This window comes from Sylvia atricapilla, chromosome 22 (assembly GCF_009819655.1).
Source record: "Sylvia atricapilla isolate bSylAtr1 chromosome 22, bSylAtr1.pri, whole genome shotgun sequence".
In the NCBI taxonomy this organism is placed as follows: Eukaryota; Metazoa; Chordata; class Aves; order Passeriformes; family Sylviidae; genus Sylvia; species Sylvia atricapilla.
This window is the reverse complement of record NC_089161.1, coordinates 1,383,942-1,403,667: the sequence shown is the minus strand read 5'-3', so window position 1 is coordinate 1,403,667 and position 19,726 is coordinate 1,383,942. Positions and strand designations below refer to the sequence as shown.

Below are 19,726 nucleotides of genomic sequence, written 5' to 3'. Positions count from 1 at the left end.
CGCATCCCTCCTTCCTTTCCCCGCATCCCTCCTTCCCTTCCCTTCCCTTCCCGCATCCCTCCTTCCCTTCCCTTCCCTTCCCTGTATCCCTCCTTCCCTTCCCTGTATCCCTCTTTCCCTTCCCGCATCCCTCCCGCATCCCTCCCTGCCGCACCCCCCATCCCTGCCCTACCCCTATCCCACCCTCCGGACCCCCACCTCCCTCTCCCGAGCCTTCGGGCTCTCGGCAGATTGGAAAAATTGGGGATTTTAATTTTTTTTAAGGGCCGGATCGCGTAGGGAGCGGGGGCATCATCTCCCCGCGGGGCTCCGCTGCCGGGAACCGCCCGCGGAATACACTCGTTTTTCCAGCTCTCAGAGGGTGGATTTTTTATTCTTATTATTTTATATATATATTATTTGAAGCGGTCTGGAAAGAATCTGAGCCGTGCCAACAAAAAGCTCCGGCTTTTGGCCGCGCTCTCAGGCCGCTGCAGAAACGCCGAAATGGCAGAAATTTAATTTCTTTTCTCGGAGCTGATGCTCCATTGTGCCCGCGGCTGAGCTCGGCTCTGCTGCTTTTATCGAGGGGAAGGAAAAAAGGAAAAACGAGCGGAGCTTTTTCACGAGAAAGAGGACAAAAAAATCTTCCTCCGCCGCAGCGCCGTGTGCGAGGAAAATGAGGAAAATGCAGACAAAAGGCTGCAGGAGCGGCTCGGGCTGCTGTGTGTGTGTGTGTGTGTGTGTGTGTGCGCAGGGGAAGGAGTTGTCTGCGGTGGGGAAAGGCGCTCTGCTTCCTGCGCTGAGTTCGTCTCGTTCCATCTCGGAAGGTTTTTGTTGGTTATTAAAAAAAAAAAAAAAAAACCCAAAAAACCAAAAAACCAAAAAACTAAAAAAAAACAAAAAAACCCCAAAAAACCTAACCTCCCCCCCAAAAAAACCCCCAAAAAACCAAAAACCAAAAAACTAAAAAAACCCCCAAAAAACCCAAAATCCCCAAAAAACCAACCAACCAAACAACCCCCCCCCCAAAAAAACCAACCAAAAAAAGAAAAAAACAAAACCAAACCCCCCCCCAAACCCAAAAACCAACCAACCAAAAAAACCCCCAAAAACCCCCAAAACAAAACAAAACAAAACCAAAAAACCAAAACCAACCAACCAACCAACCAACCAACCAAAAAAACCCAAAAAAAAACCCCAAAAAAGAAAACAAAAACCAGGCAAAAATCCAACAAAACCAGCTCGCGTTTTATTGGTAGCGCGTTAAAAAAAAAAAAAAAAAAAAAAAAAAAAAAGATTTTTGGGTTCCATGCAGAAGAGCTGCCAGCGGTGTGTGGAATTGTCACTTGGCGGTGGCGGGAGGGAGCTGTGGGTCACAGGGACACCGCGGCCACCTCACCTGCCCGGGCTGCTGCGGCCGGGGCAGAGCCAACGCTCCTCCCGCACCTGGAATTCCGCACACACATCGTCCTGCCGCCACCTGAGGGGACACCTTTGGGAGGTGACACCTTCGGGAGTGACACCTTTGGGAGGCGACACCTTTGGGAGGTGACACCTTCGGGAGGTGACACCTTCGGGAGGTGACACTTTTGGGAGGTGACACCTTTGGGAGGTGACGCCTTTGAGAGGTGACACCTTTGGGAGGTGACGCCTTTGGGAGGTGACACCTTTGTCCTATCCCAGGTTACTGCTGGAATCGTGGCACTTTTATTTTTATTTTTATTTTTATTTTTATTTTTATTTTTATTTTTATTTTTATTTTTATTTTTATTTCCCATCGGCGGAAAGTTAAGTAGGAAAACGCTTTGCTTTAATGCTCACTTAGCGTCAATCAGGATTTATCTGCTTTTTTTTTTTTTTTGTTTGGGATTTTTTTTTAAAGTTTTTGGTGGTGTTTTTTTTTTTTTTTAATTGTATTTTTTCTTTTTTTTTAATTGTATTTTTTCTTTTTTTTTTAATTGTATTTTTTCTTTTTTTCTTTTTTTTTAAATTTTTTGGGAATTTTTTTGTTTGCTTTTTTGGTTTTGTTTTGTTTCTCCCCCCCATAATTTAATTTTATTATTATGATTTTTTAAATCCTTTTTTTTTTTTGGTTTCTCCCCCATAATTTGATTTTCTTTTTTTTTTTTTTTGGGTTTTTTTTTTTGGTTTGTTTTTTTTAAATGCGTTTTTTTTTTTTTTTTTATTTAATTTTATTTTTGGGGGCCTGTCACTCCATCCCATTGTGCTGCAGAACACGTGGAAGCTCTCGGGTGGCCGCCAGCCAGAGCTGTGACTTCACTGCCCAGATGTCCCCCACGCCAGTGACCCTTTTCCTGGTGACATCAGCCTTTGATTGATGTCCCTATTGATTTATTTCGCCCCTGGTTGTCTCTGTGTGTGCATTTGTGGGCTCGGGGCCAAGCTTTTTACCATTCAGCTAAAACATCATTCTGCTCTGTCTGCTCCATCCACAAAAAAAAAAAAACACAAAAAAAAAAATAATCCAACAAAACAACTCTTAGAATTGTCCCTTGGAGCTTTATCAAAAGGCACTTATCTGAGGCTGGAATTATGAACTGTTTCCCCCCGTGGCCAGACACAGTCGGAGCTGTTCCAGGGAGGACAAGAGCCCAGGGAAATGAGCTGGGAGAGGATTTTAACTGGGAGCAACTGGAATGGTGGGGATCCTGGCGTCGGCAGGGGAAAAAGGAGGAGTAAATAGAATTATTTAGGTTTTACATCTGGAATGTTGGGAAATTCTGACATTGGGAGGAAAAATAAGAAGCAAATAGAATTATTTAGGCTTTACACCTCAAATACTGAAAAATTCTGAAATGAGAAGGAAAAAGAAGGAGTAAGTGGAATTATTCAGACTTTGCATCTGGAATATTGAAAAATTCTGAAATGAGAAGGAAAAAGAAGGAGTAAGTAGAATTATTCAGACTTTGCACCTGGAATATTGGGAAATCCTGACATTGGGAGGAAAAAAAGAAGAAGTAAATAGAATTATTTAGGCTTTGCATCTGGAATATTGGGAAATCGTGACATTAGGAGGAAAAAGAAGAAGCAAGTAGAATTATTTAGGCTTTGCATCTTGAATGTTGAGGAATCCTGACATTAGGAGGAAAGAAAAGGGACCAAGTGTAATTATTCAGGTTTTGCACCTGGAATATTGGGAAATCCTGACATTGGGAGGGAAAAAAGAAGGAGTAAATAGAATTATTTAGGCTTTGCACCTCGAATATTGAAAAATTCTGAAATTAGAAGGAAAAAGAAGGACCAAATCAAATTATTCGGACTTTGCACTTGGAATATTGGGAAATCCTGACATTGGGAGGAAAATAAGTAGTAAATAGAATTATTTAGGCTTTGCACCTCAAATATTGAGGAATCCTGACATTAGGAGGGAAAAAAGGAGGAGTAAATACAATTATTTAGGTTTTACACCTGAAATATTGGGAAATTCTGACATTAGGAGGAAAAATAAGTAGTAAATAGAATTATTTAGGCTTTGCATCTTGAATGTTGAGGAATCCTGACATTAGGAGGAAAAGAGAAGGACCAAGTGGAATTATTCAGGTTTTGCACCTGGAATATTGGGAAATCCTGACATTGGGAGGAAAAAGAAGAAGCAAATAGAATTATTCTGAAATTAGAAGGAAAAAATAAGGACCAAGTGGAATTATTCAGGTTTTGCACCTGGAATATTGGGAAATCCTGACATTAGGAGGAAAAAGGAGGAGTAAATAGAATTATTTAGGCTTTGCACCTGGAATATTGAAAAATTCTGTAATTAGAAGGAAAAAGAGGCACCAAATCAAATTATTCAGACTTTGCACCTGGAATATTGAGAAATCCTGACATTGGGAGGAAAAAGACGAAGCAAGTCAAATTATTCTGAAATTAGAAAGAAAAAGAAGGACCAAATTCAGACTTTGCACCTGGAATATTGGGAAATCCTGACATTGGGAGGGGTAAAAAAGACAAAAGCAGAAAGGAGCCAGTGTGGTTATTCAGGTTTTCTCAAAGGCTCCAGGGTTTAGCCTCTTCCTGTCTTTTCCTTCCTTCCTCCCAGGCCTTTAATTAGTGCTTTTGTTGTAATTATTTTTTTGGGGGGAAGGTAAAAGAGAGTCTTTGGATGTGTGTAAGGGACAGGACGTGGCACGTCCCTAAAATATCAGGGCTCTAAAGGGGTAAAATCCACCAAAAAGCACAAAAATAGAGATAAAGGCCCCACGTTCTCAGCAGAGACTCAGAAAAAAAATTGAAATATTTTGCCCCAGGAAATGTTGTGGAGGTAATAATAATAGAGAATAAAAATAAGAAATAAATTTAAAATATTCATGTTAAAAATGAAGGCAAATATTAAATATATTAAGAAATAAAATTAAGAAATAAATTTAAAATATTCCTGTTAAAAACGAAGGCTAAGATTAAATATCATCATCAAAATAAAAACGGCTAAACCAAAGTGACAGTATTAAAATCATAATATTACAGAAGAACTATTACAAAGAAATACTTTGATTTGAAAATAAAAAGAAACAATTTGATTCCAAAATAAGAAGAAACAAATTGATTTGAAAATTATAAAGAAATCATTTTTTTTTAACAACAAAAAATAATTAATAATATGAAAAGATAAGACTTGAAGAGATGGCAAATTCCGAGAGTCAGAGGCTTTGGGCTCGAGGTCTCCCTTGGCCCAGACATTCCCAGGATTTCCTGGAGCAGAGTTTTTCCTCAGGCAATTCCAACCCCAAGAAATTTAAAAAGAGAATTAAAAAAAAAAAATAGAAGTAGAAAAACGAGTCCGTTCAGGGAGGGATTATTCCAGTTCTGACCCGGGGAAGAATTAAACCCTGAGTCAAGCTGATGTGGAATTAGAGGAGTTTCCAGGCGGCAGAACCAGTTTTGGAGGGTTGGGTGGATGTGTCAGCAAAGCCTCCACAGAAAAGAAATTAAAATTTAAAAAATAAATCCAATGTGACGTGTCCAGCTGAACACCAGCACCAGGGAATCAAATTTATTAATTTGCTACTTAAAAAACGAATTTTGGGTTGTAGGAGGACCGAGGTGTTCGTCCAGTGAGGAAAATCAAGGTGAAAAAAGCGGATTTTGGCCTTGGTTCGGAATCGGGTTTTGTTCTTCTGGAAGCAGAGTCCCCAGTGGTGGTGACAGGCCGCCCACACTGAGGGGGTGTTTTCCCTTCGAATTTCAGAATTTTTCAAATCCAAAGGAGCCCAGCTCCTGCCCCAGCAGCACCAAGAGCAGAAATTATCATAAAAACAGCTGGAAAATACCTGGACCCGTCCTAAGACCTGTCTTTATTGCTTATCTCCTTATTTCTTATCTCTTTATTCCTCATCTCTGTTTCTTATCTCTTTATGTCTTATCTCTCTATTTCTCATCTCTTTTTGTCATCTTTATTTCTCATCTCTTGATTTCTCATCTCTTTATTTCTCATCTCTCTCTTTCTTATCTCTCTCTCTCTCTCTTTTATCTCCTCATCCCTGAATTTCTAAAGTCAAAGAGGCTGAGAAAAGGAGAAGTCAAAGCAAAAATGTCACCCCGGAGCTGCTCCTTCCTGTGGTGCCCCAGTTCCAGCTGCCCGTCCTGTCCTTCCAGACCCCAAATAAATATCCCTGGGAACACCCCAAATATCCCTTTGGGAACACCCCAAATATCCCTTTGGGAACACCCCAAATATCCCTGGGAAAACCCCAGATATCCCTGTGAGAAACCCCAAATATCCCTGTGAACACCCCAAATATCCTTGTGAAAAAAACCCCAAATGTCCCTGTGAGAAACCCCAAATATCCCTGTGAGAAACCCCAAATATCTCTGTGGGAACATCCCAAATATCCCTGTGAAAACCCCAAATGTCCCTGTGAAAAAAACCCCAAATGTCCCTGTGAAAATCCCAAATGTCCCTGGGAACACCCCAAATATCTCCATGGGATTTGTTCTCCCCATCTTGTCCATCCATCCCCCAAATGTGTCCATGGAAATACCCCAAATGTCTCTGTGTGAAGAGCCCAAATATCTCTGTGGGAACACCCCAAATATCCCTGTGGGATTTGTTCTCCCCATCTTGTCCATCCATTCCCCAAATATCTCCATGGGAAAACTCAAATATCTCTGTGAAAACCCCAAATGTCTCTTTGTGAAGACCCCAAATGTCTCTTTGTGAAGATCCCAAATGTCTCTGTGGGAAGCTTTCTCTGTGAAATGAGGATTTTTTTCCCCTCTCCTGGTTTTGTCTCCATCCTGAAGAATTTGTGGGAACACCCCAAATATCTCTGTGAAAAGACCCCAAATATCCCTGTGGGAGGACCCCAAATGTCTCCATGGGAATCTTTCTCTGTGAAATGAGGATTTGTTCCTTCTCCTGGTTTTGTCTCCATCCTGGTGAATTTGTGGGAACACCCCAAATATCCCTGTGGGATTTGTTCTCCCCATCTTGTCCGTCCATTCCCCAAATATCTCCATAGGAAAAACTCAAATACCTCTGTGAAAACCCCAAATATCTCTGTGAGAAAACCCCAAACATCTCTGTGTGAAACTTTCCCCTTGGAATAAGGATTTATTCCCTCTCCTGGTTTTATCCCCCTATCCTGTCCATCCATTCCGCAAATATCTGTGGGAACACCCCAAATATCCCTGTGGGATTTGTTCTCCCCATCTTGTCCATCCATTCCCCAAATATCTCCATGGGAAAACTCAAATATCTCTGTGAAAACCCCAAATGTCTCTTTGTGAAGACCCCAAATGTCTCTTTGTGAAGATCCCAAATGTCTCTGTGGGAAGCTTTCTCTGTGAAATGAGGATTTTTTTCCCCTCTCCTGGTTTTGTCTCCATCCTGAAGAATTTGTGGGAACACCCCAAATATCTCTGTGAAAAGACCCCAAATATCCCTGTGGGAGGACCCCAAATGTCTCCATGGGAATCTTTCTCTGTGAAATGAGGATTTGTTCCTTCTCCTGGTTTTGTCTCCATCCTGGTGAATTTGTGGGAACACCCCAAATATCCCTGTGGGATTTGTTCTCCCCATCTTGTCCGTCCATTCCCCAAATATCTCCATAGGAAAAACTCAAATACCTCTGTGAAAACCCCAAATATCTCTGTGAGAAAACCCCAAACATCTCTGTGTGAAACTTTCCCCTTGGAATAAGGATTTATTCCCTCTCCTGGTTTTATCCCCCTATCCTGTCCATCCATTCCGCAAATATCTCTGTGAGAAAACCCCAAATATCTTTGTGTGAAAACCCCAAATATCTCTGTGTGAAAAACCCAAACATCTCTGTGTGAAGCTTTCCCCTTGGAATAAGGGTTTATTCCCTCTCCTGGTTTTGTCTCCCGCCCCGTCCATCCTAAACACCTCTTTGTGAAATATATCTCCCCTAAATACATCTTTATTTGTGTGAGCCTGGAGAATCCAGAGGCTGATGGAATTCCCTCTGGATCCTTCCTGGGCCAGAGGACGAGTCGTGACCCTGAGCAATAATTCACACCTCCAGCCCTGCTCCATCCTGCATCCCTCGTGTCTCCTCTGGGTTTGGAATTCCAGCAGCAGTGGGAATCTCCTGTGGGACAGGGGCCATCTGCTCGCCTTCATCCCACATTCCCTGCAGCAGGAATGGGGTTTTTACGGCCTTGGCAGCATCATCTGGTGGAGAATCCTTCTGCTGGGCTGTGCCTGGAGGGTTTTCCTGGTTTTTCTGAGCGTTCCCAGTGGCACAGACCGCGTTAATCTGGGTTTTGGGGGGTTTTTTGGGGGTTTTTTGGGGTTTTTTTGGCTGAGTTGTGCTCGGTGAGGAGGGTGGATCAGCCGTGCCCTGGAATCGCTGGATAAGGAAATAAAACCCTGCCAATGTCAGGGAGCTGCAGATTCTGTTCCAGCTCCAGAGGTCACTGAACACCGGGGATCCGCTGGGTCCCTTTGCCCGGGGATTCCTGGATTGTGGGAACACAATCACATCCTGGTGTTTGCTCAGAGTAAAGAGAACAAGGCTGCAGGTTCTTATTTGGTGTCAAGGACAATTCCTGGATTGTGGGACACATCCTGGCATGGCTCAGAGTGGAGGGGACAAGGCTGGAGGTTCCTGTTTTGGTGCCAGGGTGACAATTCCTGGATTGTGGGACATCCTGGTGTTTGTTCAGGGTGGAGGGGACGAGGCTGGAGGTTCCCAGTTTGCTGTCAGAGTGACAATTCCTGGTTTGTGGGACACATCCTGGTGTTTGTTCAGAGTGAAGGGAACGAGGCTGGAGGTTCCCAGTTTGGTCTCAGAGTGGCCATTCCTGGTTTGTGGGACACATCCACGCTGCTCAGAGTGGAGGGGACAGGGCTGGAGGTCCCAGTTTGGTGCCAGGGTGACAATTCCTGGATTGTGGGACACATCCTGGTGTTTGCTCAGAGTGGAGGGCATGAGGCTGGAGGTTCCTCAGAGCGGAGGAAACAAGGCTGGAAGTTCCTATTTTGGTGTCAAAGACAATTCCTGGACTGTGGGACACATTCTGGCATGGCTCAGAGTGGAGGGGACAAGGCTGGAGGTTCCTGTTTTGGTGTCAGGGTGACAATTCCTGGATTGTGTGCCCTGGGATGGAGGGGACAGGGCTGGAGGTTCCAGTTTGGTGCCAGGGTGACAATTCCTGGATTGTGGGACACATCCTGGTGTTTGCTCAGAGTGGAGGGGATGAGGCTGGAGGTTCCTGTTTTGGTGTCAAGGACAATTCCTGGATTGTGTGCCCTGGGATGGAGGGGACAAGGCTGGAGGTCCCAGTTTGGTGCCAGGGTGACAATTCCTGGACTGTGTGCCCTGGGATGGAGGGAATGAGGCTGGAGGTCCCAGTTTGGTGTCAGGGTGACAATTCCTGGATTGTGTGCCCTGGGATGGAGGGAATGAGGCTGGAGGTCCCAGTTTGGGCTCAGCAGGGAGCAGCTGGACGCTGGAGAAGTTTTGTGTCCGGGCTGTTCTCAGGGCAGGAAGGTCAGAGCTGTAACCAGAGCTGCAGCCGGGATTTTGGGCTGGCTGCAGCCGGGATTTTGGGCTGGCTGCAGCCGGGATTTTGGGCTGGATGCAGCAGGGATTTTGGGCTGGATGCAGCCGGGATTTTGGGCTGCAGCCGGGATTCTGGGCTGGCTGCAGTTGGGATTTTGGGCTGGCTGCAGCAGGGATTTTGGGCTGGCTGCAGCAGGGATTTTGGGCTGGCTGCAGCAGGGGTTTTGGGCTGGCTGCAGAAGGGATTTTGGGCTGGATGCAGCAGGGAATTTGGGCTGGATGCAGCAGGGATTTTGGGCTGGATGCAGCCGGGATTTTGGGCTGGATGCAGCAGGGATTTTGGGCTGGATGCAGCCGGGATTTTTGGCTGGATACAGCCGGGATTTTGGGCTGGATGCAGCCGGGATTTTGGGCTGGATGCAGCAGGGATTTTGGGCTGGATGCAGCCGGGATTTTGGGCTGGATACAGCCGGGATTTTGGGCTGGATACAGCCGGGATTTTGGGCTGGATGCAGCCGGGATTTTGGGCTGGCTGCAGCCGGGATTTTGGGCTGGATGCAGCCGGGATTTTGGGCTGGATGCAGCTGTCCCTGAGCTGTCCCCGGGTTTGTCACAGCCTGTCCCCAGCTCACACACAGCACTGCTCACCCTCCATTCCAAAATCAATCCACAGCATCACTTCCATTCCAGAGCCCAAACCCGAGCTGGAAACGGGCTGGAAAAGACCCGGGCTGGAAAACTCCTGGAGTTTTGATCTGGAGGAAAGAACAACCCCCCAAACTTTGATGTCCCCATCAATGTCCCCAGAAATTATATTTATAATTTCTGTGCAATGTTCTGAACCACCTCTGGCCCCTTTCAATCCTGCTTTCATAACTATGAAATTACAGCCACAGGATGAATTTTTCTTTATTTTTTTTTTAATTTTTTTTTTTCAGTGGCAGGAAGGCCACAGAAGCAGGATTTTTTTTTTGCTCTCTTTACTTAAAAACCAAGGCAGGGCTGCTGCTGGCTGAGACAGCTTTGGTTATCTGGGATAAAGAAAAGAGCCCTTGAAAGGGACCTGCAGTCCAAGTCTGGTTGGATTTTGAGGACAGGACAAAATGTTTCTCTGAGCTGGAGAGGTTTTTTTTTTCTTTTTTCTTTTTTTTTCCCCTTGTTTTCTCTCCTCTCTCAGGGCTGGATTGTGATTCCAGGCATTTGTTTGCCCAGTGCAGCTTTTCCCCAAGTGTTTGTTCCACACGGGGATTTTTGTTGGCTCTGCCCAAGGCTTGGGGTGGGTTCCTTATGAAAGGTTTGCTCCAAAAAAAAAAAAAAAATAAAATAAAATAAATGAGGGTGGAGGAGAGGAAGTGATAAAAAAACCAGAATGCTCCTGTGGGGGAAGGAAAAGGAACAGAATTTGTTCATTCTTTGACAGCGAATTCCAGGCTTGGAAGGGAGAAGGGAAGGAGGAAACACGGCCAGTTAATGGAAAAATGAGATTTTATTTTTTTTAACCTTCCAGCAGCTTTGTGGTTGCTGGTTTTGGTGTTCTGTGTTTTTTTGTTTTTTTTTTTTTTTTTTTTTTTTTTTCTCTTCTTTGGGGTGCTGCAGAGTGAAAATGGTGGAATTAGGAAAGAATTTGAGGGGTGGGATTTCTCTGCCTGGAGGGTGCTGGAGCAATGGGAATTGTGTTCCTTAATCCCAGGCTGTGGGGGGAATTTGGGGTGAATTAGAGAGAATTTGGGGTTGAATTTGGGATGAATTGGGGGTGAATTGGGGAGTGAATTAGACAGAAATTTGGGGTGAAATGGGGGTGAATTAGAGGGAAATTTGGGCGTGAATTAGAGTTAAATTTGGGTGAATTTGAGGTGAATTTGAAGTGAATTTGGGGGTGATTTAGAGGCAAATTGGGGGTGAATTGGAGATGAATTTGGGGTGGATTAGAGGTGAAATTGGGAATGAATTAGAAGGAAATTGGGGGTGAATTAGGGAGTGAATTAGAGGGAAATTGGGGAGTGAATTAGAGGTGAATTTAGGTGAATTAGAGGTGAATTGAGAGTGAATTTGGGGTGAATTTGAAGTGAATTTGGGGATGAATTAGAGGCAAATTGGAGGTGAATTTGGGGTGAATTAGAGGGAAATTGGGGGTGAATTAGAGGGAAATTGGGGGTGAATTAGGGAGTGAATTAGAGGTGAATTTGGGGTAAATTTGGAGTGAATTAGACAGAAATTTGGGGTGAGTTAGGGAGTGAATTGGGAGTGAATTAGAGGTAAATTGGGGGTGAATTTGGGGTGAATTTGGAGTGAATTGAGGGTGAATTGGGGGTGAATTTGGAGTGAATCAGAGGGCAATTGGAGGTGATTTTTTTTTTTTTTTTACCCAGGGCAGAATGCAGCTCAGAGAATTTGATTTACAGGAAGGAAAAACCAGGAAAACAGAAAAAAAAAAAAACCAAAAAAACCCAATAAATCAATCCTGGAGAGGCTGTGGGTGTGTTCTGAACCCCCCGGGTGTGAGGTTAATTAAAACTGCGGCGTGGGATGTTCCCAGAGCCTCCCACACCTCGGCTCCTCGCCTTGCTTCACCTCCTTGGCAGGAAAATTTGGCTTGGCTTCTTCTCCTTGAGGGAAGGGAGAATGTTCTGCTGGGTGGGAATTCCAGGCCCAGAAAATTCTCAAAATCTTGGGTATGTAGGTAAAAAAAACCCAAAAAAACCAAAAAAACCCAAAAACCACAAAAAAAAAAAAAACCAAAAAAACAAAAAAACAACAAAACAACAACAAAAAAAAACCCCAAAACCCCCAAAAAACAAAAAAAAAACCCCCAAAAAACCCCAACCAAACAAAAAAAATCCCACCAAAAAAACCAACAAAACAAAACCAACCAAAAATAATAATAAAAAAAAGGGCAAAACAAACGAACAAAAAAACCCAACCCAAACCCACCACCAAAAAAACCAACCAAAAAAAAAAATCCACAAAATCAAACCAAAAAATTATATTTGAGGCGTCAGTGGGCATCAGGAAGAATTTCCCTGTGCAAATTGTATTTATAATTTCTGTGCAAATTTATATTTGAGGCGTCAGTGGGCATCAGGAGGAATTTCTCTGTGCAAATCGTATTTATAATTTCTGTGCAAATTTAGTTTAGGCGTAATTTAAACTCTCAAAACTGCTCTTTAGGCTTTCCTGTTTTGCTCCGTTGGCCTTTGGATCCCTGAGCCAGCAGAAAGGGATTGTTCAATCCAGAGGGATTCTCCCTCAGGCTTTTTTTTCCAGGTTCTATAGGAACTAAAACTCAGCATCCTACAACTCAAACTCAGCTTTCATTTCTATTTCCGTTCCAGATTTCGTATTTTCAGAACCTTTTGCTCAGAAATCCTCTTCGCAAAGTTCCCCCTGATTCATCTCCCCCAACACCTGACCCCAAAAGTGATAACCCCACACACACTGTGCCCATCCCAGCGGGATCAATTCCCAACCCTCATCCCAGAGGGATTTCGGGGCTGATGTCACCTCTCAGCGGTGACACGTCCCCGAGGATTCGCTCAGCCCTTAAATAATCATCGAGCTGCTCGGTCTAAACAGATTATATCACATCAGAGGGTGAGATAATCCCTCCCTGCAGCCCCCAGCAAGGCTTAAACCCTTCCCATTCTCTGGAAAATGCTGCTGCTCACGGAGTGTGGCGGCCACGTGTGTGTAAATACTGATTTTTGGGGTTTTTTGGGGATTAAACTCTGAGTTTAGGGGGTTTGGAGTGATCACGGTGAGGTTAAAGGATGTTTGATGGGAATGAAATGTTCTGTGTGCACAGGGGCAGGGGGCGGCAGCCAGGGGTCGGGGAAGGATTTGGGGAAGGATCCTCGTGAGGATTTGGAGGATGAGTTGGAAGAGGCTGGGCAGAGCTGGGGAATAAAGGAGAGGTTTATTGAAAGGGATTTAAGGTACACCTTGGGCAGGACAGGGCCTGGACAGGGCTGCACACAAGGTGGGCACAAAATGGAACGAAAATGGGCACAAAATGGGCACAAAATGGGCAAAAAATGGACACAAAATGGTCACAAAATGGGCAAAAAATGGACACAAAATGGACACAAAATGGGCACAATATGGGCTTAAAATGGGCACAAAATGGGCCCAAAATGGGCAAAAAATGGGCACAAAATGGGCTTAAAATGGACCCAAAATGGGCAAAAATGGGCTTAAAATGGACCCAAAATGGGCACAAAATGGAACCAAAATGGGCACAAAATGGGCAAAAAATGGTCACAAAATGGGATCCAGGAATGTCCTGAGGGATCCAGGGATGTCCTGAGGGATCCAGGGATGTCCTGAGGGATCCAGGAATGTCCTGAGGGATCCAGGGATGTCCTGAGGGATCCAGGAATGTCCTGAGGGATCCAGGGATGTCCTGAGGGATCCAGGAATGTCCTGAGCAGCCGTGTCCCGTGAATCCCTGTCCGTGTTGCTGCTGGGCTCCAGCTCAGGGACACTCTGGTGGTTCCCACAGCCCGGCCCCTGTGCAGTCTCCGGGGTTTGTTCTGTGATAAACCCGGGTTTGGCAGGAGCCAGGGTTTGTCCCCTGCCCTGCCCTCGGCCCGGAGTGTCACAGAGAGTCACCAGTGTGCTGTGACCGAGCTGGAGAGCCCTCTGCCTTTCCCTTTCCTTTTTCCTTTCCCCTTTCCCCTTTTCCCCTTCTTTTTCTCCCTTTTTCTCCCCTTTTCTCCCCATTTCTCCATTTCCCCCTTTCCCCACCCTCCCCACACTTCTCCCATTCCCAAATTTCCTGCCGGGATCTGCCCACGTGTCATTTGTCATTTGTGGGACGGGGGAAAGCAGCAAAGTGACATTTTTATATTTTATGTTATTTTATTTTATTTATTTTATATTTTATTTTATTTTATATTATTTTATTATTTTATTTTATTTTTTATTTAATTTTATTTTAATTTTATTTTATAATATATTTTGTATTTTATTTTGTTTTGTATTTTATTTTATTTTGTATTTTTTATTTTTTTAAATTTAATTTAATTTAATTTAATATTTATATTTTATTTTATTTTATTTTACTTTATTTTATTTTATTTTATTTTATTTTAGTGGAGGGGCATCTCCTACCTTTATTCCCAGGGCCAGATTGAGCCGGGGAGTTTAGAACAAGGCGAGCTCTTTGTGTGCCACTGACTCATCGGGAATTGGGAGATAAAGCACGAAAACGTGGGAAAACGTGGGAAAACGTGGGAAAACGTGGGAAAACGTGGGCTGGTGGCAGCTCAGAGAACGGGGCTGAGACCCTGGAGAGCTCCGGGGATTTGGGGATGGGGACATGGCACATCCCACCTCCTGGGCTCTCGGTTTGCATCTCTGCTCCTTCAGCTCCTGGAGCTCCCACCTCTGCGGGCGTGGGGAGAGGGTGGGATGGCAGGAAATCAGGGAGTGCAGGATGTAATCTGAATTTTCAGCTGAATTTTCACTGTGGGGGATGGAAATCTGTGGATCTCACAGGGCTGGCTCCTGTTGTTGTGCCCCTGGAGTGAGATGAAAATCAGGAAATCAAGGAGTGGAGGACTTTAGCTGAAATTTCACTGAGGAGGATGGAAATCTGTGGATCCCGCAGGGCTGGCTCCTGTTGTTGCGTCCCTGTACTTGGTGCTGGGGTGGGATGGCAGGAGATTGAGGAGTGCAGGATGTAATCTGAATTTTCAGCTGAATTTTCGGTGTGGAGGATGGAAATTCCGCAGGGTTGGCTCCTGTTTTATTACCCCTGTACTTGGTGCTGGCCTGGGATGGCAGGAGATTGAGGAGTGCAGGATTTAATCTGAATTTTCAGCTGAATTTTCACTGTGGAGGATGGAAATCTGTGGATCCCGCAGGGCTGGCTCCTGTTGTTCTGCCCCTGGATTTGGTGCTGTGGTTTTGTCACCCAGTTCTTGTCACCCAATTCTTGTCACCCAAGTCTCATCACCCGAATCTTGTCACCCAAATCTTGTCACCATGTTTTGTCACTCAAGTCTCGTCACCCAATTCCTGTCACCCAAATCTTTTCGCCATGTTTTGTCACCCAAATGTTGTCACCCAAATCCTGTCACCCAGTTTTGTCACCCAAGTTTTGTCACCCAATTCTTGTCACCCAAATCTTGTCACCCAAATGTTGTCACCCAAATCTTGTCACGAAGTTTTGTCACCCAAATGTTGTCACCTAAGTTTTGTCACCCAGTTCTTGTCACTCAGATCTTGTCACCCAAATCCTGTCACCCAAATCTTGTCACCCAATTCTCGTCACCACGTTTTGTCATCCAAATCTTGTCACCCAATTCTTGTCATCAGAGTTTTGTCACCCAAGTCTCGTCACCCAACTCTTGTCACCCAATTCTTATCACCCAGATCTTGTCACCCAGATCTTGTCACTCAAATCTTGTCACTCAAATCTTGTCACCCAAATCTTGTCACCTGAATCTTGTCACCCAATTCTTATCACTCAGATCTTGTCACCCAAGTTTTGTCACCCAAATCTTGTCACCAAGTGTTGTCACCCAGTTCTTGTCACCTGAATCTCGTCACCCAAATGTTGTCACTCAATTCTTGTCATCCGAGTTTTGTCACCCAGATCTTGTCACCCAAGTGTTGTCACCCAATTCTTGTCACTCAGATCTTGTCACCCAAATCCTGTCACCCAATTCTTGTCACCCAAATCCTGTCATCCAAGTTTTGTCACCCAAATCTTTCACCCAGTTCTTGTCATCCAAATCCTGTCACCCAAATCTTGTCACCAAGTCTTGTCACGCAAATGTTGTCACTCAAATCTTGTCCCTCAAATCTTGTCACCCAATTCTTGTCATTTAGATCTTGTCACCCAATTCTTGTCACCCAAACCCTGTCACCCAAATCTTGTCACGCAAACCCTGTCACCCAAATCTTGTCACCAAGTTTTGCTGCCCAAATCTTGTCACCCAAATCTTGTCATCAAGTGTTGTCACCCAAATCTTGTCACCAATTATTGTCACCCTGTTCTTGTCACCCAAATCTTGTCACCATGTTTTGTCACCCAATTCTTGCACCCAAATCTTGTCACCTGAATCTTGTCACCCAATTCTTATCACTCAGATCTTGTCACCAAGTGTTGTCACCCAAATGTTGTCACCTGAATCTCGTCACCCAAATGTTGTCACTCAATTCTTGTCACCCAATTCTTGTCATCTGAGTTTTGTCACCCAGATCTTGTCACCCAAGTGTTGTCACCCAATTATTGTCACCCAAATCCTGTCACCCAAGTTTTGTCACCCAATTCTTGTCACCCAACACTTGTCACTCAGATCTTGTCACCCAAATCCTGTCACCCAATTCTTGTCACCCAAGTTTTGTCACCCGAATCCCGTCACCAAGTGCCACCCAGCCCAGTTGGTCCCAGGCTTTGGCAGCCCCACACAGGAAGAGCCTTTTCAGCCCCGGACAAAACCAGCCCAAAGACCACAAATAAATAAAAAAAAGGGAAATAAAATAAAGAGCATTTAGTGCTGAAAGAGATCCCTGTGAGGGGAAATCGTGACAAAAGCTGCTGGAGCTGCTCCAGCCCCTTGGGTGACACCAAAGACAGAACTGTTTGAGGCAAATTTTTATTTATTTTATTTTTTTTTTAAAATAAACCCATTTTTGCTCGTCGAAGAAAGCAAACAAATGTCATCCAAAGGGTCTGGTGGCACAAAACGAGCTTTTTCTTCAGCTCAGGAGAAGAATATTGCTGTGTTTGGTGCTGGCTGGGCTGTGGGCTGTGGCTCTCACTGGGCTTTTCTCAGATCCACCCTGGGGATGTGGTGATAAAAATCTGCTGCTGAAATTTCCTGTTAAAAAAATCTCCTGCTGAAAATCTCCTGTCAAAAATCTCCTGAAAATCTCCTGTCAAAAATCTCCTGTCAAAAATCTCCTGCTGAAAATCTCCTGTTAAAATCTCCTGTCAAAAATCTCCTGTCAAAAATCTCCTGTTAAAAATCTCCTGTTAAAAATCTCCTGAAAATCTCCTGCTGAAAATCTCCTGTTAAAAATGTCCTGTTAAAAATCCCCTGAAAATCTCCTGCTGAAAATCTCCTGTTAAAATCTCCTGCAAAAATGTCCTGCTAAAATTTCCTCCTCAAAATCTCCTGTTAAAAAAATCTCCTGCTGAAAATCTCCTGCTGAAATTTCCTGCTCAAATCCCCTCCTCAAAATCGCCTTCAAAAATTTCCTGCTCAAAAATCTCCTGCCAAAATTTCCTTCTAAAATTTCCCGTTCAAAATCTCCTGCTGGAAAAATCTCCTGATTAAAATCTCCTGCAAAAATTTCCTGCTCAGAATCCCCTTGATAAAATTCCCCGCTGAAATTTCCTGTTAAATTTTCCTTCTGAAAAATCTCCTGCTGAAAAATCTCCTCCTGAAAAATTTCCTGCTCAAAATGATCTGCTGCAAAAATTTCCTGCTGCAAAAAATCTCCTGCTCAAACCCGACTGCTCCAGAGCTGGGCCACGGAGAGAAAGGAAAAAAAAAAAAAAGAAAATAAAAAAAGAGATTCTGAAAGAAAAAAAAAAAAAAAAAAAAAAAAAAAAAAAAAAAAAAAAAAAAACAAAACCAAAAAACAAACAAAAAAAAAAAAACAAAAAACAAAAAAAAAAAACCACAAAAACCCACCAAAAAAAAAAAAAAAACCAAAAAAAACCCAAAACCAAAAAAAACCAAACCGAAAAAAAAACCCCCAAAAAAACAAAAAACAAAAAAAAACCAACACAAACTCCAAACCAAACCAAAACCAAAACCAAAAAAAACCAAAAAAAAAAACCCCACCAAAAACAAAACCAAAAAAAAATCCCAAAAAACCCTCATTATCATCAGCTCCATGCCGTAAGGAGTGCATTAGGAGGCTGAGGAAGGATTTTTGTCTTTAAGCCCTTAAATCCTGCAGGAATTGAGGTTGGGAGAGACCTCGGGAGGTCATTTCATCCCAAATGACCTTCCCCAAGTGGCTCCTCCAGGGACTTGGGCTGGAGGAAAAAAACCAAATAAATAAAAATAAACCACTCAGTAAAACTCGTATTTTCAATTAATTCTTAAAAATCTGAGCGGAAAGGAGAGGAAACAATGAGAATTTTGTGTGCCGAAAAATAAAAAATGGAAACCATATAATTCCTCCTGAAAGCTGCCAGGTTGGGATTTTCTTGGGTTTTTGGGGGGCTTTTTTTGCTAAATATTATTAAAAAAAAAAAAAAAAGAAAGAAAAAAATTTCAATTCCAATTCCAAATTCTCTAAAAATCTGAGCAGAAAAGAGAGAAAGCACTGGGAATTTTGTGTAAAAAAACCCAAAATCCATATAATGTCTCCTAAAAACTGCCAGGTTGAGGTTTTTTTGAGTTTCTTTTTGCTAAATATTAATACAAAAAATAAATAAAAGTAAATTGAACCTCCAATTTTCAATTCCAATTCCAAATTCTCAAAAATCTGAGCAGAAAAGAGAGAAAGCACTGGGAGTTTTGTGTAAAAACCCAAAAAATCCATATAATATCTCCTAAAAACTGCCAGGTTGGAGTTGTTTTTTTTTTTCTTTTTCTCAATATAAATATAAAAAAATAAAACTCAACTGCAAACATATCAAACAACCCAACTCTGAAATTACTCATCTCTCTTGGAAGCCTTGTCTAAACAGCCACCCCCAGTCTCAGGGGAGGGTGAGGGAATAAAAAATGATAAAATTAAAAAGTTCCCTGTTCCAGACGGGATTTGGGCGTCGTGGGGATGAGCAGGAACCTTCTGGGCTCAGCCTGGGCTCCAAAAAATCCCTTTGGAATTGATTTACGGGTGCTGGGGCTGGTTAAGGGTCTGTGGAAAACGGGGGAAAATCAGAATTCCGGACACCAGGAATGGTCTGTGGATTGGGAATAATAAAGAGAGAGGATTTGGGGGCACAGAAATCTCTTTTATCTCAGAGAAAAGTTGATTTAGGGGTTCTGGGGCTGATTAAAGGTCTGTGAAAAATGGGAGAAAATCAGAATTCCAGACACCAGGAATGGTCTGAGGAGTGAAAATCAGGATTGGGATCATAAAGAGAGGATTTGGGGGCACAGAAATCTCTTTTACTTGGAGGAAATGTTGATTTAGGGGTGGTGGGGCTGATTAAAGGTCAGTGGAAATGGGAGAAAACAAAATTCCAGACGCCAGGAATGGTCTGAGGATTGGGAATTATAAAGAGAGAGGATTTGGGGGCACAGAAATCTCTTTTACTTGGAGGAAATGTTAATTTAGGGGTTGTGGGGCTGATTAAAGGTCTGTGAAAAATGGGAGAAAATCAGAATTCCGGACACCAGGAATGGTCTGAGGAGTGAAAATCAGGTTTGGGCATTGTAATGAGAGGATTTAGGGGCAAAAAAAAATCTTTTACCTCAGGGAAATGTTAATTTAGTGGTGGTGTGGCTGCTTAAAGGTCTGTGAAAAATGGGAGAAAATCAGAATTCCAGACCCCAGGAATGGTCTGTGGATTGGGAATAATAAAGAGAGAGGATTTGGGGGCACAGAAATCTCTTTTATCTCAGAGAAAAGTTGATTTAGGGGTTCTGGGGCTGATTAAAGGTCTGTGGAAAATGGGGGAAAATCAGAATTCCAGACCCCAGGAATGGTCTGTGGATTGGGAATTGTAAAGAGAGAGGATTTGGGGGCACAGAAATCTCTTTTACTTGGAGGAAATGTTAATTTAGGGGTTGTGGGGCTGGTTAAAGGTCTGTGGAAAATGGGGGAAATCAGAATTCCAGACA

General features: G+C 43.5%; 1 protein-coding gene across 1 annotated transcript in view; it reads left to right on the top strand.

Annotated features, from left to right (window-relative positions):
* ACAP3 (ArfGAP with coiled-coil, ankyrin repeat and PH domains 3) overlaps positions 1–19,726 on the top strand; it is a 73,370-nt gene that overhangs the window by 463 nt on the left and 53,181 nt on the right. The window lies entirely within an intron of this gene.